Consider the following 27,886-nt stretch of genomic DNA (forward strand, 5'->3'; position numbering starts at 1 on the left):
AAAGCAGAAAATAGAAATTCAACCAAAACAATTTCTCGTACACGCAAAGTGAGGGTTTTACTAGATAGATTCCCCCAAACACAACACCCACTACCTCCTTTTATTCCGTGGAACACACACAACTAATTTGAAACCAGTGGTGGAAATTCAAAAAAGGATTTTCCTTTCATTTTGTAACTATGTTTAGAGCCCCCTTAAGATAACAAACTCGTCAAACACAAGAAAAATGGATACCCAAAAGCCACGTAAAACCTGGAGCTGAGCATCGAAAGTCCATGGTTCCTAGGGAAGATCGGGAACTGCTTGAGTAAAAACGTTCGACAATACAATGGGGAAACGAGCAACAAAGTAGGGCTTCCTTTGGACAAATAATAACATCCCAAAAAGGGATAGGCACCATTCCTGGAAGCACTGCAATACCAAGATGATGCGTGGAATGGACGGAGCAAGCTCCTTTTCCAACTCCCTCTCCCAAAAACCAACTTAATACGTTGTCCTCAGATAGAGGACATATCAGATATTAAACTGATAAGAACAGATACTACACTTGATCTTAGCCAAAAGGCCGAGAAGCGATGCTCACCACACTGCCATCCTGACACGCCCCGCTGACATTTCCCTCTTACACTCACGGTCACAGAAACCGTTTTTCCCCACCACAATGCCTTTTCACGCGCTTCCGAAACAATAAACACTACCACAATCGCACATGATGCACTTGCTAGCAATACAATCCTAGAAGCATATGGTCAGAAGTTGGGATTCTAGATTTCCACACTTGGCTTCTTCAACGACAACTCTCCCGTCACTGCCCGGCTGCAAGTAACTCAGTATTTGAATAGCCCCGCCCACACCTGCCCCAGCCCCGACCTAGTCTTGCTTTCTGGTCCTTTACAGCAAAATCGTCTTCGGGCTTCCAAATAGAAGAGCGGACAGCTGACTGTTTCCCGAGGGGAGCGGCTTGCGGATGAGGGGTTCGTGGTCCCTGCCCTGTCCTGCCTTGCCCTGCCCTGCCCGTGACAATGGAAGCAGCAACCTGGGGACTTCCCCTGCTGGCAGCACTGCCTGCCTTCGAAGCCAATGACCTGGTTGATGAAGACTGTCCCTTCTACTAGGCCTGTGAAGGCATCCACTGGACGGGCTGATCTGTGCCGGGATCCTTTTCCTGGCTGGGATCCTCTTCACTTGAGTGCCAAATGCAGATGGAAGCCCGTGAGATGTACAGCCCCTTTCCTGAGAAAGCCACGCCGCTCCTCACACCAGGCTCTGCCGGTACCTGCTGAGCCCAGGAGCAGCTTCCTGGGACCTGCACACCTATTTGTCTCTCCAGATGCAGGCCCTCTGCTTCTGGTCCCTCCCCCTTGGGGTCCTTAACCTCCAGGACGAGATCCACCCAGGGGTTGGCCCTTAGGCTCACTTCGGATGGGGGCGGGGGAGGGCTCTCCAATTTTTTTAAAAAACTTTTCTTATTATATAATATAGCATATACACAAAGCAAAGAAAGGAAGGGGCAATGGTTTTCAAGGCATTCTTCAACAAGTAGTTACAGGACAGATCCAGAGTCTGTCATGGGCTACCGTGCCCTTATCTCAAATTTTCCCTTCTGGCTGCTCCAGAACGTTGGCGGTCAGAGCAAATCGGTTTTTTTTTTTAATCATTACAATCGACTTTTGTGTGTGTCTTTGAAGGGTTACATATGTGCAAGAAAGCAACAGATTTCAAAGCACGGCGCAACAATTAATTGTGGAATCGGTTTCAGAGTTTGGCATGGGTTACGATTCCACGGTTTTGGGGTTTTGCTTCTAGCTGCTCTGAGAGGCTGGAGACGAAAAGAGATATGAGTACAATGATTGGCAATCACACTTATTTGTTAAACCCCACTTTTAAAAAAAAAATTTTTTATTAATTAAAAAAATTAACAAACAAAACATTTAGGTATCATTCCATTCTACATATACAATCAGTAATTCTTAATATCATCACATAGTTGCATACTCATCATTTCTTAGTACATTTGCATCGATTTAGAAAAAGAAATAAAAAGACAACAGAAAAAGAAATAAAATGATAATAGAGAAAAAAAAAGACTATACATACCATACCCCTTGCCCCTCGCTTTCATTTACCACTATTTCAAACGGAATTTATTTTAACATTTGTTCCCCCTATTATTTATTTGTATTCCATATGTTCGACTCTTCTGTTGACATAGTAGCTAAAAGGAGCATCAGACATAAGGTTTTCACATTCACAGAGTCTCATTGTGAAAGCTATATCATTGTTCAATCATCATCAAGAAACATGGCTACTGGAACACAGCTCTACATTTTCAGGCAATTCCCTCCAGCCTCTCCACTACATCGTGAACAGCAAGGTGATATCTACTTAATGCATAAGAATAACCTCCAGGATAACCTCTCGACTCTGTTTGGAATCTCTCAGCCATTGACACTCAGTCTCATTTCACTCTTCCCCCTTTTGGTCGAGAAGTTTCTCTCAATCCCTTGATGTTAATTCTCAGCTCATTCTAGGGTTTTTCTCAATCCCTTGATGCTGAGTCTCAGCTCATTCCAGGATCTCTGTCCCACGATGCCAGGAAGGTCCACACTCATGGGAGTCATGTCCCACGCAGAGAGGTGGAGGGTGGTGAGATTGCTCGTCGTGTTGGCAGGAGAGAGGGGCCACATCTGAGCAACAAAAGAGGCTCTCTTGTAAACCCCACTTTTCTATATAAGGCCACCATTGCCTTGGATCTATCTCACTCTTCAAGGGTATTGGGCCATGCTCATTCTAACTTTTTCATGTTAGAACGGGCTGTCAGTAGTGTGAGGCAGGGAGATGGAACCGGCTGATGTTCTGGGGAGGTTGGGACCTCTGGCTTTTGAGACTTGCCTGGTCCAGGGACCCACCTGGAGGTTGCAGGTCTCTGGAGGGTTACCCTAGTGCATGAGGCCTTTGGAGACTCTTGCGTGTTGCCCTGGGTGTTCTTTGGGACTGGCTGGTATGGTTTTGGTGGGGGGTTGGCAAGTCTTGATAGGTAGCAAGGTCTAACTGAAGCTTGCGTAAGCGTGACCTCCCGAGTAACCTCTCTGCTCTATTTGAACGCTCTCAGCCACTGATACCTTAATTGCTACACTTCTTTTCCCCCTTTTGGTCAGGATGGCATTGTTGATGGCACAGTGCCAGGGCCAGAATCATCACTAGAAGTCCTCTCCCACGCCACTAGGGAGAATTTCACCCCGGATTTTCATGTCCCACATAGAGGGGAAGGCAACGATGTCACTTGCACAGTTGGGCTTAGAGTGGAGACACATCTGAGCCATAAAGGAGGTCCTCCAGAAGTGACTCTTGGGCACACCTACAGGTGGGCTGTGCTTCTCCGCTGCATACAAAAGCTTCCCGGGAGTGGGCCTCGGGATCAAGGGCTTGGCTTGTTGATTTGGGTGTCCCTTGTGTTGGGTACAGTATCAGGAATTTCCCCGGAGATGGAGTTTAATAGTTCCATCTTTTTTCTCCCATCCCTCAGGGGACTCGGCCAATACATTTTGATTGTCTGCTTGATATTTTCTGGGACGTATCCAGGCATCGCATTGAGATATACACTGTTAAGGGTCGTCTTTCTTGTTCTAGGCTCTCTCTGGTTTGATTGTTTGAATGAGCTGTCCAGACAGGCTGATTCAGATTACGTGCTGCAGAAGTTTTGGGTTCAGGACAAAATAAACCTTTCTTCCTTTGGAAAGATAAATAAATAAATAAATAAAAATAAAATATATAAGTCATGTTGATGAAATGACAAGGGGGCTTAGAACATCGAAAACTCGACATTTAGGGACAAGGTATGTAGTAGCAGAAACCTGAATTTGTCATACCACTTACTGCAACTAAAAAGGGGTTAATCAAAGACAGAAAGCAGAGTGCAGGTTATAAGAGACATGAGGGGAGAGGGAAGAGGGCGTTCAGGCATAACGGGTACAGGGTTTCTCTTTGGGGTGCAGGAAATTTTGGTCCTGGGTGGTGGTGAGGTCACGTAACATTGTGAATGGGATTCATGCCGCTGGATCATATGCCTGGGAGGGGATGAGATGGGATACTCTACGTGGTATATATGAACCACAACTAAAAAGAGAGAACGAGAAATAAAGAGACAAAGATAACTAAGTGCAATACTTGATCCCAAACAAGAACTAATACAGAGGAGTAGATAACTACAAGGATATTAATGCGACAGCAGAAACAAATGGAATGTACACCGTGTGTTCAGTATCGAGGACGTTGAAAGGTATCTTTTGGGATTGAGTGGAGAAGAGGTTAACTAGGTGATGTTGGTGAAAGCAGTATCAACGGAAGGGTGGGTACAGGAGAAGGATGCAGTAGGTTAAAGAGAGCAAGGGAAGTGAGAAAGTGACCGACGTGGGGGAAGAGCTGTTTTCGAGATCCCTACGCTGCCTTTCCCACTATGTCAGTAAGCACTACTCAGCCTGGTACGGACTGCGTCACATGGCTTCTACTGCCTTGTGTAAGTCCATAGCCGCATGCTCTACTAACCAACGCAGTCCTCCATTCACCGTCAGTTTCCTGAAGGTTACAACTTAAACAAAGTTAAATCCAGTTTAGCAACAACATGTCCCCAGAGGGATGCATCGTTCCTGAGAGCACCGCAATAGCAGACTGAGGAGTGGCATGGGTGAAGAAAGCTCCTGTGCCCTCTTCCTAGTCCAAAAATCAACTTCGCATGTCCTCCTCAGATAGAGGGCACATTGGGGATTAACCTGTTCAGAACAGATCCTACACTCGATCTTAGCCGAGTGGCCGAAAAGTGAAACTACCCATAGTGATTCCAGGCCAGCCCCTCCCCTTCCAAACTTGCCTCACTCAGGTCCATGAACACAATGTGGAAAACTGCTCTGATCATCTCCACATCCTCACTTCCCGGGAGACCACGCTAACCCTCCCCTAGGAGAGCTCCCCGAAGTGACACTCACATCCAGGAAACTCTGTTCTCCCATTGGGCCCTTAGTCCAGAGGTACCTGTCCTGTGTCCCAGCTCCCAGCAAGCACTGGTGACTTGTAGGTAGGTCCTCTTCCTCCTGAAGGACGATGGTGGCTCTTACTGCCAGGTGGGGACTGGGTTGCTCCCAGGTGGGGACAGCGTTGCTCCCTGAGCAAACTCTAGACCTCCGTAAGAGGGAGCTCTTTTTTGGTGGTGTTGGGTGGGGTGGGATGGAGGGGAGAGGTCCATGGGCTGGAAACCGAACCTGGGTCTCCCGCAGGGCCGGCGAGCATTCTACCACTGACTCACCCGTGTTCCCCGCATGGAGAGCTCCTTGACAACATATGGCGGTCGGTGACGTAGGGCTGTAAAAAAGGTCATTCGGTAATGGATGGTGGCAACCATGATCAACTATATATCTGAGCACTAAACCATCTATTTGGGTGTGGTTAAGAGGGGGGAATTTCAGGTTGCATATATGTTACTACAATAAAAATGCAAAACAACAACAACATCGGACTGTACATCACATTGAACCCTATCGTAAGCGATGGACTACAGTTAATAGGACAATTAAAAAACATTCTTTCATGAATTGTGACAAATGTGGCACGATATGCAAGGTGTTAATATAGGGTCGTTTTTGGGAAATGCGTTTCATGCCTGATGTTTCCGTAAACGTACAACTACTCAAATAAAAAAAGAAATCATTCAAGCATTAGTAGATTACGCACGATTGTTCTGTAAACCCACAATTTCCCTAAAAAAATTAAAAAGCTGAAACTAACTTTATACATGCGAACTAGTATAGCTTAAATCCTACTTTGGGCCTTGTGCCCTGCTAAGGATTCAGTAATGATTTTACACATCTTGGACCGCAGGGACTTTTGGGTGGATGGGGCCTGGTGGATCAGACTTGGGGAGAGAGGGGCGGTGAGGGAAATGGTCAGGGAAGCTGGGGTCTTAAGAGCTTTACTGATGAGCTTGGACTTTAATCTAAGGACGGTGGAGGGGCACTGAAAGACTGTGGCCTGAAAAGGGAGCCGTCAAAGAGAAAACTCTCCCAATGTTAACCAGACAAGGATGGCTTTATTCACAGGCTGCTACAGGTGGAGAGAGAGAACCCAACATCGCTGAACCAGAGGACAGCCAGCTTCTGAAAGGGCCGACTGCGCTGGGGGAAAAGCACTAGAAGACATCCAGGGGGGCTGGTCACTGGGATGGTGAGTGCTTTACTGAGGTTCAGGCCACCTGGGGACTGTAAGGGCCAGAAGGGAGGAAGAGGGGGATAAGGTACTACCTTGTGGCCCAAGGGCTCAGTAGCCTAAGGGCTGTGGTGAGACAGAGGGAGGAGGAGGTCAGGGGAAAGACTGACACTTTGAATATTAGGTCCCCGCCCCTTCCATTTTCCATACCGTTTTTTTTTTTTCTGTATAGAACGTTTGCAACAAATTAGGCTATTTGTATGCACCTCTTAATTCTCCCAAATCAGCCAAAAAACTCATGGTGGCAAGCTGCACCCCCGCCCCCCATACTGTCATGCACAGAAAAAGAACTTAATATTGAATGGATACATTTTTTCGAGTCTGTAATAACTTGGTTCAAACTGGAATTCTATCAGTACTCCACAGTGCACCACTTGTTAATTTACTCCTGAGACGTGCCTGGGGGCTCAATGATTCCAAGCAGGTAAAATTTATTTTTGGTGGGAGGTGGTGCACTAAAAAAAAAAACTTAGCTACGAAAAAATGTTGGCCCTTCAAATGGACAGAGTTCATAAACAGTTACACAGTTTACCTGCGGTATTGAATTTTCATGCACGCAAACAAAAAAAAATACAAACTAAATAAAAATGAAATTTAAAACAAAGCAGAAAATAGAAATTCAACCAAAACAATTTCTCGTACACGCAAAGTGAGGGTTTTACTAGATAGATTCCCCCAAACACAACACCCACTACCTCCTTTTATTCCGTGGAACACACACAACTAATTTGAAACCAGTGGTGGAAATTCAGAAAAGGATTTTCCTTTCATTTTGTAACTATGTTTAGAGCCCCAAACATCCTTAAGATCAACTCGTCAAACACAAGAAAAATGGATACCCAAAAGCCACGTAAAACCTGGAGCTGAGCATCGAAAGTCCATGGTTCCTAGGGAAGATCGGGAACTGCTTGAGTAAAAACGTTCGACAATACAATGGGGAAACGAGCAACAAAGTAGGGCTTCCTTTGGACAAATAATAACATCCCAAAAAGGGATAGGCACCATTCCTGGAAGCACTGCAATACCAAGATGATGCGTGGAATGGACGGAGCAAGCTCCTTTTCCAACTCCCTCTCCCAAAAACCAACTTAATACGTTGTCCTCAGATAGAGGACGTATCAGATATTAAACTGATAAGAACAGATACTACACTTGATCTTAGCCAAAAGGCCGAGAAGCGATGCTCACCACACTGCCATCCTGACACGCCCCGCTGACATTTCCCTCTTACACTCACGGTCACAGAAACCATTTTTCCCCACCACAATGCCTTTTCACGCGCTTCCGAAACAATAAACACTACCACAATCGCACATGATGCGCTTGCTAGCAATACAATCCTAGAAGCATATGGTCAGAAGTTGGGATTCTAGATTTCCACACTTGGCTTCTTCAACGACAACTCTCCCGTCACTGCCCGGCGGCAAGTAACTCAGTATTTGAATAGCCCCGCCCACACCTGCCCCAGCCCCGACCTAGTCTTGCTTTCTGGTCCTTGACAGCAAAATCGTCTTCGGGCTTCCAAATAGAAGAGCGGACAGCTGACTGTTTCCCGAGGGGAGCGGCTTGCGGATGAGGGGTTCGTGGTCCCTGCCCTGTCCTGCCTTGCCCTGCCCTGCCCGTGACAATGGAAGCAGCAACCTGGGGACTTCCCCTGCTGGCAGCACTGCCTGCCTTGGAAGCCAATGACCTGGTTGATGAAGACTGTCCCTTCTACTAGGCCTGTGAAGGCATCCACTGGACGGGCTGATCTGTGCCGGGATCCTTTTCCTGGCTGGGATCCTCTTCACTTGAGTGCCAAATGCAGATGGAAGCCCGTGAGATGTACAGCCCCTTTCCTGAGAAAGCCACGCCGCTCCTCACACCAGGCTCTGCCGGTACCTGCTGAGCCCAGGAGCAGCTTCCTGGGACCTGCACACCTATTTGTCTCTCCAGATGCAGGCCCTCTGCTTCTGGTCCCTCCCCCTTGGGGTCCTTAACCTCCAGGACGATCCACCCAGGGGTTGGCCCTTAGGCTTACTTCGGATGGGGTTCAGAGGCCCTCCAATTTTTTTTTTTGACTTTTTTTATTGTATACTACAACATACATACAAAGCAAAGAAAGAAGGGGCAATGGTTTTCAAGGCATTCTCCAACAAGTAGTTACAGGACAGATCCCAGAGTTTGTCATGGGCTACTGTGCCTGTGCTGGTTTGAAAGGAATTATGCCCCCTAAGTAAGCCATGTTTTGACATAAATCGCATTTCATAAGGGTAGAATAATCCCTATTCAATACTGTATATTTCAAACTGTAATGAGATCATCTCCCTGGATGATGTGATTTAGTCAAGAGTGGTTGTTAAACTGGATTAAGGGACGACATGTCTCCACGCATTTGGGTGGGTCTTGATTGGTTTATTGCAGTCCTATAAAAGTGGAATGAGAGATTCAGAGAGAACAGAACGATGTAGCCATGAGATGCAGAGAGTCCACAAGCCAGCAACCTTTGGAGATGAAGAAGGAAAACACCTTCTGGGGAGCTTCATGAAATCATAAGCCAGGAGAGAAAGTTCGCAGATGATGATGCCATGTTCGCCATGTGCCCTTCCAGCTGAGAGAGAAGCCCTGACTGTGTTCGCCATGTGCCTTCTCACTTGAGAGAGAAACCCTGAACTTCACTGGCCTTCTTGAACCAAGGTATCTTTCCCTGGATGGATGCCTTTGATTGGACATTTCTATAGACTTGTTTTAATTGGGACATTTTCTCAGCCTTAGAATTGTAAACTAGCAACTCATTAAATTCCCCCTTTTAAAAGCCATTCCATTTCTGGTATATTGCATTCCGGCAGCTAGCAAACTAGAACAGTGCCCTTATCTCGGATTTTTAATTCTGACTGCTCCAGAACGTTGGAGGACAGAGGAAACAGATTTTTTTTTTTAATCATTACAATCAACTTTTGTGTGTGTTTGAAGGGTAACATGTGCAAGAAAGCTATAGATTTCAAAACACAGCGCAACAATTAGTTGTGGAATCGGTTTCAGAGTGTGGTATGGGTTACAATTCCACAATCTTGGGTTTTTGCTTCTAGCTGCTCTGAGAGGTTGGAACCGAAAAGAGACATCACCACAATGATTCGCAATCACACTTATTTGTTAAACCCTACTTTTCTGTATAAGGCCACCATCACCTTTGATATTTCTATCTCACTCTTCAGGGGTATTTGGGCCATGCTCATTCTAACTTCTTCATGTTAGAATGGACTGTCAGTACTGTGGGGCAGGAAGATGGAACCAGCTGATGTTCTGGGGAGGCTGGGCACTGTGGGTTTTGGGACTTGCCTGGTCCAGGGACCCATCTGGAGGTTGTAGGTTTCTGGAGGGTTACCCTAGTGCATGAGGCCTTTGTAGACTGTTGTGTGTTGCCCTGGGTGTTCTGTGGGATTGGCTGGAATGGTCCTGGTTGGGGGTTGGCAGATTATGATAGGTAGCAAGGTCTACCTGAAGCTTGCTTGCATCAGAGCAAACTCCAGAGCAGCCTCTCGACTCTATTTGAATTCTCTCTGCCATTGATATTTTATTAATTACACTTCTATTCCCCCTTTTGGTCAGGATGGAATTGTTGCTCCCACGGTGCCAAGTCTGGATTCATCCCTGAGAGTCACCTCCCATGCCGCCAGGGAGGTTTTCACCCCTGGATGTCATGTCCCACATAGGGGGAGGGCAATGATTACACTTGCAGAGTTGGGCTTAGAGAGACTGAAGCCACATCTGAGGAACAAAAGAGATCCTCCAGAAATAACTATTAAGCATGCTATGGGTAGTCTAAGCTTCTCCACTACCCGCATAAGCTTCACAAGAGTAAGCCTCATAGAGAACATGGAGAAGAAAGGAGAGGACATCACCATGTGATAGGAAAGCTGAGGAAACCAAGGACTGGCAGCCAGCCAGAATGCGACCTACCCCTGTGAGGAAGCAAGACTTTCAGCCTCCAAAATGTTATACTGGTATACCCCAGTTCTACACTTGAGTCAGGACCATGGAATCAAGCAAGTACTTGCCTGCCATTTACTACTACAAGGACACAAGTTCACTGGAAGTTCAACATTTCAAAGGGAGAAACAGTTCCAGGAACAGACATCAAATTGGACCTCTTCACAAGGTGATACTGGAAATTAACTTTCCAAACACACCAAAGAGAAGGGCAAATCTGATGAACTGCCAGTAGTCAAATATCGATATGTACTCCTTGAGGACTTGAAATACATCGTCAAAAGAATAGAGACAAAATATCAGAAAAAAGAACTAATCCTCCAAGTAGTACCACCAGTCCAGAAGAAGCTTGCTTTAAAAGGGTTTATACAACTACAACCAGAAAAGTTCCATTCCTCATATTCTTAAAATCAATGAACCTCTATCAGCTTGAAGAAGCCAAAGAGACCATCACCCAAATATCCCTCAAGATTGAGGAATGAACAAAACAGAAAATGACAAGTGCTGGAGAGGATGCGGAGAAAGAGGCACACTTATCCACTGTTGGTGGGAATGTCAAATGGTGCAACCACTGTGGAAGGCAGTTTGGCGGTTCCTCAAAAAGCTGAATATAGAATTGCCATACGACCCAGCAATACCATTGCTGGGAATCTACTCAAAGGACTTAAGGGCAAAGACACAAACGGACATTTGCACACCAATGTTTATAGCAGCGTTATTTACAATTGCAAAGAGATGGAAACAGCCAAAATCTCCATCAACAGAAGAGTGGCTAAACAAACTGTGGTATATACATACGATGGAATACTATGCAGCTTTAAGACAGGATAAACTTATGAAGCATGTAATAACATGGATGGACCTAGAGAACATTATGCTGAGTGAGTCTAGCCAAAAACTAAAGGACAAATACTGTATGGTCCCACTGATGTGAACAGACATTCGAGAATAAATTTGGAATATGTCCTTGATAACAGAGTCCAGCAGGAGGTAGAAACAGGGTAAGATAATGGCCAATTGGAGTTGAAGGGATACAGACGGTGTAACAGGACTAGATACAAAAACTCAAAAATGGACAGCACAATAATACCTAATTGTAAAGTAATCATGTTAAAACACTGAATGAAGCTGCATCTGAGCTATAGGTTTTTGTTTTGTTTTGTTTTGTTTTGTTTTGATTTTACTATTATTACTTTTATTTTTTTCTCTATATTAACATTCTATATCTTTTTTGGTTATGTTGCTAGTTCTTCTAAACCAATGCATATGTACTAAGAAATGATGATCATGCATCTATGTGATGATGTTAAGAATTAATGAATGCATATGTAGAATGGTATGATCTTTAAATGTTGGGTTAATTCCTTTTTTTCCGTTAATTAAAAAAAAAAAAAAAAGAGAAGGGATAATTGGAGCTGAAGGGATACAGACTGTACAACGGGACTGGATATAAAAACTCAGAAATGGACAGCACAATACTACCCAATTGTAATGCAATTATGTTAAAACACTGAATGAAGCTGCATGTGAGGTATAGGTTTTTTTTTTTTCTCTTTCTATTATTGTTTTAATTCTTATTCTGTTGTCTTTTTATTTCTTTTTCTAAATCGATGCAAATGTACTAAGAAATGATGAATATGCAACTATGTGATGTTATTAAGAATTACTGATTGTACATGTAGATTGGAATGATTTCTAATTGTTTTGTTAATTCTTTTTTTAATTAATAAAAAAAAGTTAAACACACAAAAAAAGATAAAAAAAAGATTGAGGAATGAACAAACAAAAGGGAGGAATTATTACTGAGTATTATGAATTAAATAATTATAGTCACCGAATTTAAATGTAATTATAGTCACTAAATTTAAATCTATATAGGTGCTTGCTTTATTTCTAGTATATTGCAGGATAACTAAATTGCTGAAACTTGCGGAACTAAAACTTAGATGTATGTTAACCTTTTGAGATAGCCAGAAAGGAAACACACAACTATATTGTAAATCACTGAACTGTAGTCTTTGTCTCTTAACCATTTGGGGTAGCCAAAAGCAAATACTTGAAACTGGATAACTCAACTGAACTGTAACCCGGATACCTTGATGACGATGCCTTATTGTATAACAATCTCTACCTTGTAAATATAAAGCCTCATGATAACTTGTGACTGGCTCTGCCTGCATCCCCTTAGCTTGCTTTACAACTTTGAAGCCTTGTGATTATGGAGACAGCCCTTTAATATCTATTAATGAAATGACTTGCATCAGCCCAGCACTAGCCCACCTCAATTCCTAAGCTATCTTACTAGAAGAAGCTAGGCCCATCCAACATGCACAGTAGCTTAAACCTTAATACGAAAAATCATGCCTATCATTATGTTAAGCCTGCCATTTTCCTACATACATTCTATGACTAAGCATTTGCACACACTCTGTACATGCTCAACAATTAAACCCTCTCTAACTCTGTCACCTTAAGCCATCATCCTCATTATCCTAAACCTGCCTACCTTTGAATACTCTAAAACTCAGAGTGACAGATCTGAGGTTTTAACCTCCTCTTTTCCTTGCTTTGTGAATCACAATGAAAGTTATTTCTCTCTTTGAAATCCCCTTCTCTCAGGATTAATCATTGAGCACATTGGGCAGCATACCTGCATTTTATTCCAGCATCAACTCTGATCATAATGCAATTTACTCTGATGCATTTGTGGCAGTTTTCTCACTTTCCCTTTAGACTTTCAGTAATAAATGTATATACTCTTGCTTCTGAAAAAAAAAAAAAAAGAGTAAGCCTCATAATCGAGGGCATGGCCTATTGATTTGGGTGTCCCTAAAGTTTGACACAGTATCAGGGGATTCCCTGATGGTAAGGTTTAATAGTTCCATGTGCTTTCTCCCCTCCCTCAGAGGACTTTGCCAATACTTTTTGATTAATATATATTCCAGGATGTTTCCAGGCATTACAATAATCTATATAAGATTAAAGGACCTCTTTCTTATTCTGCACTTCCTGTGTTTCAGTTGTTCAAATGAGCTATACAGATAGGTTGAATTAGATTATGCACTATAGAAAATTTCAGTTCCATACCAAATAAACTTTTCTTCCACTGGTCTCAAGGAGTATGTGTGGTTCTAAAATACAGACACTGTCTTCCTTACACTATGTTCTGAATTACTTTAACCCCAACCTGTTTGGCTTCATTCTTATCTCTAAATATCAGGTTATATATATACATAACAGCCTCTCAAAATCCAGATGTAATAACCACCACTCCAGACTTAATGTGTCTGCTCTAAAAGCTTACAGTCTAGGCCCCTGTTTTCCTATAAGCATTTTCTAAAGGTGACCACACCACTGTTATTTTTTTCGTTTCTGGCTTATTTTATCTCACCAAATGTCCCACATGTTCATTCACATCATTGCATGCCTCATGGCATTCTTTCTTTTTGTAGCAGCACAATCTTCATTCATAAGTATGCACCATCGTTTGCCAATCTACTTCTCCATCAGTGCATCCTTCAGTCACCCGCCTTCATTGGGCATCATGTAGAGGTCCCAAAGTCCACAATCCATCAATATTCTCAATTTTAGATAATTTCATTGTTCCCAAGAGACAGAAAACCAATAAACACATCCTCACCAAATAGGAAATCTAAACCTCCTCTTAATTCTTGTCCCTCACCCCATTATTTACCTCTGCTGTTGCTGTGGTAATGCTGATGGTTTTCTTTTGAACACAGCTCACAGCATGCAATAGCAGTTTTCCTCCTGTACCCTGGACTTAAACACTCTTTATACAAGAATCGTATCTTTGAAGTAATTCTTATGAGAACTCGTTCATATTTCTAGTGTGTCAGTGGGATACGTAGGTCTATACAACCCCTTTCAATCTTGTTCATCTTCAATATGGTAATATTACTTCTAGACCCACTATAGAATCACCTTCACTCTTATCTATTCCCTTACATTGGCGTTCAACCTCATTAGCTAACGGTTCACCCATCTCTAGCTTCTATGCATCTCTAAGTCCCCTATTTCTGTATTATAAGCCTCTGATTATCCCTTTATGCTGGTCAAAAAGTGGACCCGTACAGTATCTATTCTTTTGTGTCTTGCTAACTTCACTCAGCATTATGTCCTCAAGGCTCATCCATCTTGTCATGTGCTTCAGGACGTCATTTTTGTCTTATTGCTGCATAATATTCCATCATATGTATATACAACATTTTGTTGATCCACTCGTCTGTTGATGGGCATTTGGTTTGTTTCCATCTTTTGGCGATTGTGAATAATGCTGCTACGAACATTGTTGTGCAAGTGTCTGTTTGTGTCACTACTTTCATCTCTTATGGGTATATACCAAGATAGTGCTATTGCCGGGTCATAGGGCAACTTGATATTTAGTTTCCTAAAGAACCCCCAAACAGTCTTCCATAGTGGCTGCACCATTATACATTCCTACCAGCAGTCAATAAGTGTCCCAGTTTCTCCATATCCTCCCCAACATTTATAGTTTCCTGTTTGTTTAATGGCAGCCATTCTTATAGGTGTAAGGTGGTGTTCTAGTTTGCTAGCTACTGGAACGCAACACACCAGAGACAAATTGGCTTTCACTGAAAGGGGATTTATTTAGTTGACATAGGGTTCTTCAGAGGAAAGGCAGCTAATTTTCAACTGAGGTTCCTTCTTACGTGGGAAGGCACAGAGCAATCTCTGCTGGCCTTCTCTCCAGGCCTCTGATTTCCAACAACTTTTCCTGGAGTGAGTCCTTTCTGCATCTCCAAAGGCCTGGGCTGAGCTCCACATGCTAAGATGAGGTACACTGAGCTGCTTTGGCTGTGCTAAGCTGAGCTCTCTCATTTAAGCACTAGCCAATTAAATCAAACATCATTCATTGCAACAGGTATGCCTCCTAGCCGACTGTAGATATAATCAGCAACAGATGAGCTTCACCTACCATTGGCTCACGTCCATAGCAACAGAACTAGGCACTTTCACCTAGCCAAGTTGACACCTGAATTTAACTACCACAGGTGGTATCTCATTGTATTCTTGATCTGCATTTCACTTATAGCCAGTGAAAATGAGCATCTCTTCATGTGCTTTTGAGCCATCTGTATTTGCCCTTCAGAAAAATGCCTATTCATATCTTTAGCCCATTTTATAATTGGATTGTTTGTTCTTTTGTTGTTGAGTTGTATAATTTCTTTGTATATATGGGAAATCAAATCTTTGCTGCATGGTATTTTTAAACAAAAAATTATGTACCACACAGAGGCAGTATTAGTTTTTAAAACTTTTGTAAATAAATCAGTAAAGCCTGTAAATAAAGGTTTAAGAAATGTTTTCTTAAAAATAAATAGATGTTTTGGCATGAGGAAGAACAAAGGAATGTCATTATTGCAGGGTGCTGAAAATAGATGATAATTAATACTTTGAAATGTCACCTTATGTGTGAGACTAAAGCAAAAAATGTTTATTTGTTACAAAATTTATATTTTGACTAGAGCATTTTCTAATACAACTCATGTAGATAGTTTGATTGAATGTCATAAGCACTTGGAATCTCAGGTAGCACATGAGATTTTGTTGGTTTGTCCAGAGTGATCCCCCGATGAATCCCAGAATGATTTGATCAGTGACTGGAAACGTATTTGCAAGCCCCCTTCGGGGAATGGTGAGAGTGGGGAGAAATTCAACTTCCCAAGTTGAATTCTTGATATTCTCACAAGCAGTGTGAACAACCAAAGCTATAGTCTGAGCCCCCAGTCTTGGGGTTTGTTCACATGAAACTTAACCCCACAAAGGATAGGTCAAGTCTACTTAAAATTTAGGCCTAATAGTCACCCCCAAGAGAGCCTCTTTTGTTGCTCAGATGTGGCCCCTCTCTCCAGTCAACACAAAGAGCAGTCTCACCACCCTCCACCTCTCTGCCTGGGACATGACTCCCAGGGCTGTGGACCTTCCTGGCAACGAGGGACAGAGATCCTGGAATGAGCTGAGACTCAGCATCAAGGGACTGAGAAAAACCCTAGAATGAGCTGAGAATTAACATCAAGGGATTGAGAGAAACTTCTCGACCAAAGGGGGAAGAGTAAAATGAGACAAAGTGTCAATGGCTGAGAGATTCCAAACAGAGTCGAGAGGTTATCCTGGAGGTTATTCTTATGCATTAAGTAGATATCACCTTGTTGTTCAAGATGTAGTGGAGAGGCTGGAGGGAACTGCCTGAAAATGTAGAGCTGTCTTCCAGTAGCCATGTTTCTTGATGATGATTGAACAATGATACAGCTTTCACAATGAGACTCTGTGAATGTGAAAACCTTATGTCTGATGCTCCTTTTAGCTACTATATCAACAGAAGAGTAGAACATATGGAATAAAAATAAATAATAGGGGGAACAAATGTTAAAATAAATTCCGTTTGAAATAGTGGTAAATGAAAGTGAGGGGTAAGGGGTATGGTATGTATAGTCTTTTTTTTCTCTATTATCATTTTATTTCTTTTTCTGTTGTCTTTTTGTTTCTTTTTCTAAATCGATACAAATGTACTAAGAAATGATGAATATGCAACTATGTGATGATATTAAGAATTACTGATTGTATATGTAGAATGGAATGATATCTAAATGTTTTGTTTGTTAATTTTTTTAATTAATAAAAAAATCTTAATAAATAAATAAATAATTAAATAGATGTGTATCCAACAGTACTTAAAACAAAATATTTTAGAAGAAAATTAAAATATTTTTCAGACCTCAAAGTAAGGCAAGAGTCCTTAAACAAACAAAAAACATACAAGCCATAAAGAAAAAGACTGAGAAATACTACAGCACTGAAAGAATGCCTGTTATATATAAGAAACCATGACAAATTGAAAAGACAAGCCACAAGTGAAGAACACATACTATTTGAAACCAAAAAAACTAACAATAGGTTCTTTTCTTTTTTGGGGGGGGGTGGGGGGGTGGCAGGTAGGGCGGATACATGGTCCGGGAATCAAGACTGAGTCTCCTGCGTGGAAGACAAGCACTCTATCACTGAACCACTCGTGCATCCTAAGAAAGGGCTCTTATGTAAAATATATGAACTATGATGAAAAATCAATAAGAAGGCCAATTATCCAATAGGAAAAAATTGACAGAATACAAACAGATAATTAATTTGGATGGACAAATGCCAGTAAACACTGAAAATATTGTATAATCTCAGTCGTAATCAGGAAAATACAGATTAAAATTATAAGAAAATAAACTTTCATGCCCATTAGAGTAGAAACATTAAAACGTCTGACAAAACCAAGTGATAAGGAGCACACGAAATTGTATAAGTAGAGACATATACTGGCTCAACCATTCCAGAAAAGCAACTTGCAACAACCAGTAGAACTGAACAAAGATGCTCACAGCTATTACCCAGTAACTTCACTCCCAGAGTCTTGCCCTGACGAAACTCTCAAAGCAACATATCAAAGATCTCACTGCAGCACTGATAATCCCAGCAAAAAGTTGGAAAACTGAACAAGTGTCTATTACCAGGGAAAAAATAATTCCTAGAGAATACATATCTAGACTACCATACATGACAAAAATTAAAGAACTAGGACATGCAAAACAGGCATGTAGGAGAGGTCTAATATGGAAGGTCATCAAAAACATGACTTAAACTTGATGTTAGCACATCAGGACCAAGGTTTTTCAGTCAGCTTTTCACCCAAGCTCCACAAAGCTTCACTGCTGATTAAAATATGCGCTATAATTTGCCTTTCACGTAGGAAGGCTTAGAAGCTGGAGGTTGGAGGGTTATTCAGTTTTCTAAGCGCTCTCCTAGTCTGCATGAAACAGCCCTTAACGTCTACTTAACAGTTCCCACTGTGTGGTTTAGGGAAGGAAGTGTGCTAGAAAAGCATTTCCATGGAAAGACATCTGTCAAGTTTCATCTATGTGTATTAGCCCCAATTAGGTTGCAAGACACGTAGAGGTCTTAGTGGGCCCTGCCGATCTGAGGTTTTGGTTGTCCTGTTGTTGATTGTGAAAGAATAAATTGTAAAGCATCAAAAAAAAAAAAAAACAAAAAAAAACAGGCATGTATATTAAACAAAATGCTAAGGAAATACATTCCTCTTAAAATTGAAAAACAGAAACAAAACAAGAAAACCAGTGGAACACAACAGGCTGCATTTTAGGGGACATTTACTCCATCAAGGAGAACTGCACCATTCATGGGATACCACAATACCATGTTAATTTTGGACGAGATGAAGCAAGCTTCTATTCATTCATCCTGTTGTAAAATCCTGCCCGATGAATCATGCTCAGAGGACTTATCAGATGTTAAATGACAACAATAGACACTCACCTGATCTTAGACCAAAGACCAAAGAAAGGACTGTACAATCAGCATTCCACATTAGACCTTGCTTCCCAAACCTTCTCAACTCAAGGTCAAATAAGCAGCCTTAATGAAAGCTCTCCTTTATAATATTTTGCACCTTCTACTCTCCAGAATCAGATCAGTCCTTCCTAGGAGTGTGTCCCAATGACACATTCCTCCAGCAGTTCAGAGAAAATAGGGATTTCTCTTCTCAAACTGGATTTTTTTTTCCCTAGTAGAAGTGAATGTCCAGTCTCTAGGTAGGGTGCTGGGAACTTGCAGTGTCCTTTGCTGCCTGGAGAGGGCAGAACAAGACCTGAGCAAATTTGATGGGCACAGATTCAATCCTGAGGGACTTTCCCATTAGAGGAAGCAGTCTGAGAGAACTATTTCTTCTAGCAAAGTATTCAGGAGCTTACCTCATAACACAGGGGAGAGAGACAATGAATTTTAGTGGTTTGACTTGTTCTATGTGAGGATGGGGATTAAATAAACTACACAGACAAGATTTCTGACCTCAGGGAGTTTGAGGTGGTGGGGGCAGGGAGGAGACCAAGGGGGAAGGGAGACCTAGTATTGAAACTGAAAAGGGAAACAGAGCTTTGTTGGGCTCTGGTGGTGGATGCAGATGAGATTTTACACCAGCAGCAAAGGAGGGGCACTGAAGGTTTCAAGATGAGCATTAAGACAATCAGATTTTTTTTTTAGGAAGATCACTCTGACTACAATATGGAGAAAGGATTAGAAAGGTCAGGTTAGGAATCTACAGCAGAAATGCAGGGGTGCATGGCCCAAACTAGAGTAGTGAGAAAAAGAACAGCAGCTAATCTGATCAGCACCATCTGCAGCCCCAGGAGCAGGCAGGGCATTCATTCTAGCCTTGGTGTTCTCAAATTGAACATAATTTCATGGAACATCAACATCAGACAAGGTCACTCTGATCACCATGGATCAAGACCAAAAAACTGAGATCTTACCGTAATAACATCTTAACACATACAAAAACACGAACGCTGTCGAAAACCCCCAAATGAACGAACATCTCCTTAGCCTGGCTAATAAGAGTGATAGTTGCCTCTTTACCAATTAAAGCTTTAGTCTTATTCTAGTCTTCCTTTTTCCTAGACAAGATTTATTAAGATACACAATATAGAATCATCCCACTTCCTAACAATATCCAATACAGAGTAAAGCCTGGCTTTCTAAAGCCCTCTTCAAGTCAACCACCACAAGCCCAAATCCTAAACGAATTCTCTCTAACACCCTCCTACTGAAACAGGGGGTGTGTTCTTCCTCGCTGCAACAAGTAATACACCCACCATGTCCCAGTCCGGGTGACTTCCCAGGGGTTAGGGGCCAGAGGGCATTCACAGTTTGGTGGCGGTGGAATAATGAACATAGGTATGGCTTGGACAATTGGGTAAAAGAGGGCACCGTGTAAAGGAATAGGTCTGTGGGGAAGTCAGTTTCAGATAAGTTGAATGGAAACATTAATGGGTCATCCTATGGAAGATGTCCAGCAGGAAATGAGATACTAGTGTCTGCAGCTCAGGAGATCCTGGACTGAGACAGGAGTTTGGGAGATGGTAGAATATATGGGGTAAATGAAGCCCAGGTGATAGATAAGTGTCAGTTAAGTTTAAGCAGAGCATAGTAGGTGCTAAAACAAGTGAATCTAGGACAGAACCCTGAGAACTGTTTAAGGAATAGATGGTAGAAATGGTCAAGAATCAGAGAAATCTAGGAGAGCGGTGGCCCAGGAACCAAGGGTGGAGAGTGTTTCCAGAAGGAGGAGCAGACCAGCAGTGTCATAGTCTATTATCGTGGGGTCGAGGAGGACGAAAGGTGACTTCTGGGATTCAGTGAATACGAGGTAACTAGTGAGCTTGGTGAAAGCAGCATCAGTGGAGGGGTGGGTACAGGAGAAAAATGCACTAGGTTAAGGAAAGAAGTAATGAAGTGACCAAGGAAGAGCTGTTTTAGAGCTTCCTACGCTGCCTTTCCCACTGTAAGTAAGCACTACTTAGCCTAGTACGGACTGCTTCACATGGCTTCTACTGCCTTGTGTAAGTCCATAGCCGCATGCTCTACTAACCAACCCAGTACAAACACTGTCAGTTCCCTGAAGGTTACAATGTGAACAAAGCTAAATCTAATTTAGCAACAAAGTGTTCCCAGCGGGATGCATCATTCCTGAGAGCACTGCAATAGGAGACTGAGGAACACAGTGGATGGAGAAAGCACCTGCTCCATCTCCCTACTCCAAAAATCAACTTCATACGTTCTCCTCATATAGAGGACAGACACACTGGGTATTAACCTGCTAAGAACAGATACTACGACACTTGATCTTAGCCAAGAGACTGATAATGAAACTACCTGTACTAATTCCAGGTCGGCCCTTCCCATTCCAAACTCTCCTCACTGAGGTCCACAAAAACAATGTGTAAAACTACTCTTATCATCTTCCACATCCTCATTTCCCAAGGACCATGCTAATCCTTCCCTAGGGGGACTCCCCCAAGCCCCTCACATCCAGGAAATTCTGACAAAGCCTAGGTCATGCATCAAAGCTCTATGATTCTTAAACCTGTTATTATAAAGTTAAAAGAAAACATCAGTAAGAAATGACCAGAATTTTAAAGCAAAAGTGTTTACCAAGAGAACAGAAAACAAGATTAGTCTTTTTTTAACTGGTAAAATATCCCCAAAAGGGATAAACACCATTCCTGGATGCACTGCAATACCAGGATGATGCGTGGAGTGGATGGAGCAAGCTCCTTTTTCAACTCCCTCTCCCAAAATCGATTTAATACGTTGTCCTCAGATAGAGGACATACCAGATATTAAGCTGATAAGAACAGATACTACACTTGATCTTAGCCAAGAGACTGATAATGAAACTACCTATACTAATTCCAGGTCGGCCCTTCCCATTCCAAACTCTCCTCACTGAGGTCCACAAAAACAATGCATAAAACTACTCTTATCATCTTCCACATCCTCATTTCCCAGGGACCATGCTAATCCTTCCTTAGGGGAACTCCCCCAAGTCCCTCACATCCAGGAAACTCTGCTCTCACATTGGGCCCTTTTCCCAGAGAGGTACCTGTCCTGTGTCCCAGCTCCCAGCAAGCACTGGTCACTTGCATGTCCTCCTCCTCCTCCTCCTTAAGGGCGATGGTGGCTCTTGCTGCCAGGTGGGGACAGGGTTGCTCCCTGAGCAAACTCTAGACCTCTATAAGAGAGAGCTCTTTTTGGTTGTTGCTGGGGGTTGAGGGTAGAGGATCAAGAGGCGCATGGGCTAGAAACTGAAGCTGGGTCTCCTGCAGGGCAGGCGAGCATTCTACCACTGAACCACCCCTGTACTCACAGAGAGCTCATTTGATAATGCAGGGTGGCCGATGATATAGAATGGAAAAAAGAACATCCAGTAATGGATGGTGGTGATGGTAGCACAACATTATGAGTTATATTATTCAGTACTAAGTTATATATTTGAGTGTGGTCAAAAAGGGAAATTTTAGGTTATATATATGTTACTACAATAAAAACACAAAACAACAACGTAGGACTGTATAACACAGTGAACCTTATCGTAAATGATGGACTACAGTGAACAGAACAATTATAAAAACATTCTTTCATGAATTGTAACATATGTGGCAAAATATGCAAGGTGTTAGTAACAGGGTCGTTTATAGGAAATGTATTTTATGCCTGATTTTTCTGTAAATGTACAACTTCTCAAATAAAAAAAATAAGAGATCATTCAGGACTTAATAGATCAGCATGATTGTTCTCTACACGTACAATTTCTCTAAAAAAATTTTAAAGAACTAAAAAAAAAGGTATAGAGATGAACTAGTATATATAAAGCCCTACTTAGTGCCTTGTGCCCTGCTAAGGATTCAGTAATGATTTTACACATCTTGGACCGCAGGGACTTTTGGGTGGATGGGGACTGCTGGATCAGACTTGGGGAGAGAGGGGCGGTGAGGGACATGGTCAGGGAAGCCGGGGTCTTAAGAGCTTTACTGATGAGCTTGGACTTTAATCTAAGGACGGTGGAGGGGCACTGAAAGACTGTGGCCTGAAAAGGGAGCCGTCAAAGAGAAAACTCTCCCACTGTTAACCAGACAAGGATGGCTTTATTCACAGGCTGCTACAGGTGGAGAGAGAGAACTCAACATCGCTGAACCAGAGGACAGCCAGCTTCTGAAAGGGCCGACTGCGCTGGAGGAAAAGCACTAGAAGACATTCAGGGGGGCTGGTCACTGGGATGGTGAGTGCTTTACTGAGGTTCAGGCCACCTGGGGACTGTAAGGGCCAGAAGGGAGGAAGAGGGGAATAAGGTACTACCCTGTAGCCCAAGGGCTCAGTAGCCTAAGGGCTGTGGTGAGAGAGAGGGAGGAGGAGGTCAGGGGAAAGACTGACACTTTGAATATTAGGTCCCCGCCCCTTCCATTTTCCATACCGTTTTTTTTTCTTTTTACAACTTTGGTTACAAACTAGGCTATTTGTATCCACCTCTAAATTCTCCCCAATCAACAAAAAAACTCATGATGGCAGTCCCCCCCCACCCCATATTGTCTCAGGCACAGAAAAAGCACTTACTATTGAATAAATAAATTTGTTCCAGTCCGTAATAATTTTCTTCAAACTGGAATTCTCTCAGTTCTCCACACTGCCTCACTTGCTATCTTACCTTTAGGAAATGCGTGGGCAGGTGAAAATTTGTTCTTGGAGGGAGGTGGTGTGCTAAAAAAACTTAGCTGTGAAAAAGTTTGGCCCTCCAAAGAGCTACAGTTCATGAACAGTACAGTATATTTGTAGTATTAAATTTTGATGCATGCAAACAAAAAAAATAAAACACAAAATCAATCTAAAAACAATGAACAATTAAAAAACACAAACTAAACAAAAAAACTTTTCATGCATGAAAGTAATCATTTTAAAAGATTCTCCCACAGACAACGCACCTACCACCCTCCTTTTCCCCCTGGAACCCTAGGCCAAAGAAACACAGAACTAATTTTAAACCAGTGACACAAGCTCAGAAAAGATTTTTCCTTTCTTTCTATAAAGACGGAAATCCAAAAGTAAAACAAAGCTTGGTCCTGCATCAAAGCTCTATAATTCTCAAACTTACTATTATAAAGCTAAAAGAAAACATAAGTAAAAAATAGCTAAGATTTTAAAGTAAAAGTGTTTACACCAAGACAACAGAAAACAAGATGGGCCCCTTTTTTTAACTGGTAAAGCATCCCAAAAAGGAATAAGCACCATTCCTGGAAGTACTGCAATACTAGAACGATGCACGGAGTGGATGGAGCAAGCTCGTTTTCCAACTCCCTCTTCCAGAAACCAATTTAATATGTTGTCCTCATATAGAGAACATATCAGATATTAAACTGACAAGAACAGATACTACACTTGATCTTAGCCAAAAGGCCGAGAAGCGATGCTCACCACGCTGCCATCCTGACACGCCCCGCTGACATTTCCCTCTTACACTTATGGTCACAAAAACCATCTTTCCCGCCACATTTCATTTTCACAACTCCCAAAATAGCTAAACAGTACCAGAAGCACACAATATGCACTTTCTAACAATACAGTCCTAAAAGCATACAGTCAGAAATTGGGATTATGGATTTTAACACTTGGCTTCTTGAACATAAAGTCTTTCCTCACTGCCGGGCTGCAAGTAACTCAGTATTTGAATAACCCCGCCTATACCTGCCCCAGCCCCAACCTATTCTGACTTTCTGGTCCTTCACAGCAAAATTGCCTTAGGGCTTCCAAACGGAATTTGAAATACCACTTACTGCAACTAAAGAAGTGGTTAATCAAAGACAGTAGAGTACAAGTTATAAATCAGGGGCTGAAGGGAGAGGGAATAGGGAGTTAAGGCATAATGGGTGCAGGGCTTCTGTTCCGGATGAAGGAAAAGTTCGGTAGTGGGTGGTGGTGAGAGAGCATAACACTGAATGGGATTAATTGCATGTGGTATATATGTTATCACAACTAAAGAGAGAGAGAGAGAAACCAAAGAGACAAAGACAACTAAGTGCAATACTTGGTCCCAGACTAGAACTAACATAGAGGAGTAGATGACTAAAAGGATATTAACGGGACAACAGAAACAAATGGAATGTAGACTGTGTTTAACAGCAATGTTCAGTATCTTGAACCTGATATCTGTACTTACAGTGGTTACACACATGAATTCTTAGGAAATGTACATGAATTAAGTGCTCGAGTGGCATGGTGTCTATGCAAGCATTCTTAGGTGTTTATAAAATAGATAGGTAGTTGATAGAGATATAGATGATGACAGAATGACGTAATCAATGTGGCAAAATGCTAAAAGTGGTAAATTTGGTTATTTCTGTGGGATATGTTGGAGTTCTGTGTATTGTTTCTATTTTATTTTTGCAAATTCCCTGTAAGTTTGAACTAATTTCAACATAAAAAGTTAAAAATTAAAAAATATATATATAAGGGTTAATCTCAATAAGTCTCTTAAGGAGTTTGGACTATAGGGAAATTAAAGAAAAAATTATTTAAGTGAAATGCATCACTTAAGAAGTGAAACTCCCTTTTCTAATTGAAAATAGAAATGTTATGACTAATTGAGTGATGACCAGAATGAAACCAATCTGAGGAAAAAAGGAAACAAAACTTTTCCCTGTTACAACACAACTAATAGCAAAACCAGAGCCCATTTTCAACCATTGAAGAGTCCCCGGAGAAGGTCCCAGAAGTATGTCCTGCAGTACCAGATAAATTCTTCTCAGACCCTTGATAGATGACGAGGGTGAAATGGCACTCAAATATGGAACTGTTAGTTAAGAAAGCTGTAGCAGATAGGATTAACATAAGACCTGCGGAACTACTTGGGAGTAGATGGCATTAGGTGGTGGCAGCAGTAAGCTGCTTTGTTATCTGATTTATGTAGAACAGTCTGGGAAGAACAGAATGTTTGTTTACCCCAAATGGTTATTTTAAGTATGAAAGAAGAACACTGAAAGAGAAGAACTTTGTTCCCTCAGGAAATGCATGCACACCTGTCGTCATCCTGCAGTATATAAGCAGGATCTGGTTAAGAATAAAATTGTCTGAAGTCTGTTGTCTGTTAAAGTTAAGCTTCAGATCCCCTGAACCCGTCTCTTTCTTTCTTTCTCATCATTCCTTAATATCCTTCGAGCTCCGTTTCATAGTAAGCAACAGAAAGCTTTTTCTTATTCATTACACCGAACAGAGAAGTGAAAATGCAGACTTTGAGACAGCCATTATGGAACAGCAGAATCTGAATTCTGGTTATCACTCATCCACTAAAAGAGTTAGTAATCTCAAACACAAATGTGTACTGTACTGTTGAAATAAAAGTGTTGACTACAGAGAAAATTAAAACTCAAAAGTTTAAAGAAAATGGATCTTACAGTGAGTTTTCAGCCACATACTGGAACACAGCATTAGAATTGAGCTAAGCTACTATATATGACAACTTTTCTTTGAAACAGTAACATCATCAGGCACAGTGCCTGGGGCAGCAAGTCAGCCCCAAAGCATCCAGGGCCGCAGGGTACACTGGGGAGGAGCCTTATGGCCACCAGGTGCCCCAGCCCAATGGGACCAGGAAGAGAAGAAAGAGGAACTTAAGGAAGAGGTCAGACTAAGAAGATGGTGAAGATGACGAGGCCGTTGTCAAGTGAATACTGAATGTAAAGTTCACTCCATCTCAGATAATGATTCTCAAGGAGATAAGAAATGACTGCGCCAGTTTCTCCTAAAGTCTCCTGTGAATACTGCAGAACTAACAGATCTTTTAATACAACAGCCTCCTTGGGAGTGTGATTAGGCAAAGGACGTTTCAGACCACAGCATGATGGTGCGGATGTTGGTGAAGAGACTTTTGTTTTCATAAGCCTTTTTTAAATTAAACTGAAAGAAAGGGTACCTGGTGTGCTGACCAAATTACAGAGCTGATTCTAAGCTTCTGTGAGAACTGTGAAAAGGGCCTGGCTGAAGAGTTGAACAAGCTTTTAAATGACCAGACCAAGCCTGTAGGCTTGCTGATAGGGGAAAGATTCATTAACATCCTTCAGCGGATGGCCCTGCCCATGCGCCAACAACTTCAGACAGAAATGACCGAGGTACACAAAAAGAATAAGCCATGTGGGAAGAGTTACTTCTACCTTCTGATTTTAAGACATTTATGGAAATGGTAATTAACATCTAATTTTGAAAATTTAGAAAAAAGACCTAAATTTTTCTCTTCAGAATATAGGTCTCGGGTGGGCCACGGTGACTCAGTGGCAGAGTTCTTCCCTGCCATGCTGGAGACCCAGGTTCAATTCCTAGTGCCTGCCCATGCAAAAACAAACAAACAAACAAAAACATGGGTACCAGAATATAGGTCTATACAGAAAATCAAAATGACTCTTTAGAGACAAATCATCAGAATAAAAGCATTCCATAAAATACTAGGCAGAAGAGCAATATATAACCAATTCTGTTCTTCTGATACCCAGCGAAACAATAGAAAATGCTGTTTTTTCAAGTTGTCATTTACACTAGCAATAAAAATTATAAATTTAACATTAAAGATAATTTCTTTATGATGGAAATGCTAATATTCTAACAAAATGCATTCACATGACAAAACTGAACAGCTATTACGTACTGGGCATTGTTTTAAGAATTGAGGTTCAGGGAGAACAGAGCCCTGTTTTCCTGAAGCTTAATTGCACTGGGGGTGGGGTGCAGGGGGCAGAAAGACAAGAAAAAATAAATACTCAAATCTACATAATAGGTCAGATGATTCTAAGTGCAATGAAAATATAAAGTAGGATAAGGAGACTACATTTTGGGGGAAGGCATCTCTTAGGAGGTGACATCTGAGCAAAGACCAAAAGGACATAAAGGAGCAAGAGAGATTTTTAAAGGGAAGTTTAATAGGTAGAGGAAATAGCACATATAAAGACCAAAAGGAGAAATGCAACATATTTATGAACAGAAAGCTTTGATGCAACAAAGAAGTTAATTTGGGCTTAGACAATGAGCCCAAAGTTCCATATAACAAAAGTGCTTTCAGCAAGTTCCTGTCCTTAGTTTTTTCTAAAAGCAAATGCATGCTCTCTGAATAAGTAGGACAGAGCAAAGCAAACAAAAGATCTGGGGGGATAAATTGATGCTTTAATAAACAAAACAACCATCATTCTATAAACACCTTGACTACTTTCCATCTAAATTTTCTTTCTCAAATTTTGACTACTTCTGG

General features: G+C 41.9%; 7 non-coding genes and 1 pseudogene across 7 annotated transcripts; 1 reads left to right on the top strand and 7 right to left on the bottom strand.

Moving 5' to 3' along the window:
* Nucleotides 1-386: 386 nt before the first annotated feature.
* LOC143647521 (U2 spliceosomal RNA) lies at nt 387-577 on the bottom strand. The gene has a single exon (XR_013158140.1). It is a non-coding gene; the product is annotated as a U2 spliceosomal RNA (small nuclear RNA).
* A 4,053-nt stretch (nt 578-4,630) lies between these two features.
* LOC143647535 (U2 spliceosomal RNA) lies at nt 4,631-4,821 on the bottom strand. The gene has a single exon (XR_013158149.1). It is a non-coding gene; the product is annotated as a U2 spliceosomal RNA (small nuclear RNA).
* Nucleotides 4,822-7,246: 2,425 nt separating this feature from the next.
* LOC143647523 (U2 spliceosomal RNA) lies at nt 7,247-7,437 on the bottom strand. The gene has a single exon (XR_013158142.1). It is a non-coding gene; the product is annotated as a U2 spliceosomal RNA (small nuclear RNA).
* A 10,992-nt stretch (nt 7,438-18,429) lies between these two features.
* LOC143647539 (U2 spliceosomal RNA) lies at nt 18,430-18,613 on the bottom strand. Its single transcript, XR_013158152.1, has one exon. It is a non-coding gene; the product is annotated as a U2 spliceosomal RNA (small nuclear RNA).
* Nucleotides 18,614-20,774: 2,161 nt separating this feature from the next.
* LOC143647537 (U2 spliceosomal RNA) lies at nt 20,775-20,972 on the bottom strand. The gene has a single exon (XR_013158151.1). It is a non-coding gene; the product is annotated as a U2 spliceosomal RNA (small nuclear RNA).
* A 338-nt stretch (nt 20,973-21,310) lies between these two features.
* LOC143647528 (U2 spliceosomal RNA) lies at nt 21,311-21,500 on the bottom strand. The gene has a single exon (XR_013158145.1). It is a non-coding gene; the product is annotated as a U2 spliceosomal RNA (small nuclear RNA).
* A 2,372-nt stretch (nt 21,501-23,872) lies between these two features.
* On the bottom strand, nt 23,873-24,063 carry LOC143647526 (U2 spliceosomal RNA). The gene has a single exon (XR_013158144.1). It is a non-coding gene; the product is annotated as a U2 spliceosomal RNA (small nuclear RNA).
* A 454-nt stretch (nt 24,064-24,517) lies between these two features.
* Nucleotides 24,518-26,834, top strand: LOC143645525 (BRCA2 and CDKN1A-interacting protein pseudogene; annotated as a pseudogene).
* The last annotated feature ends 1,052 nt before the right edge of the window (nt 26,835-27,886 follow it).

Source organism: Tamandua tetradactyla, chromosome 9 (assembly GCF_023851605.1).
Source record: "Tamandua tetradactyla isolate mTamTet1 chromosome 9, mTamTet1.pri, whole genome shotgun sequence".
Taxonomy (NCBI): domain Eukaryota; kingdom Metazoa; phylum Chordata; class Mammalia; order Pilosa; family Myrmecophagidae; genus Tamandua; species Tamandua tetradactyla.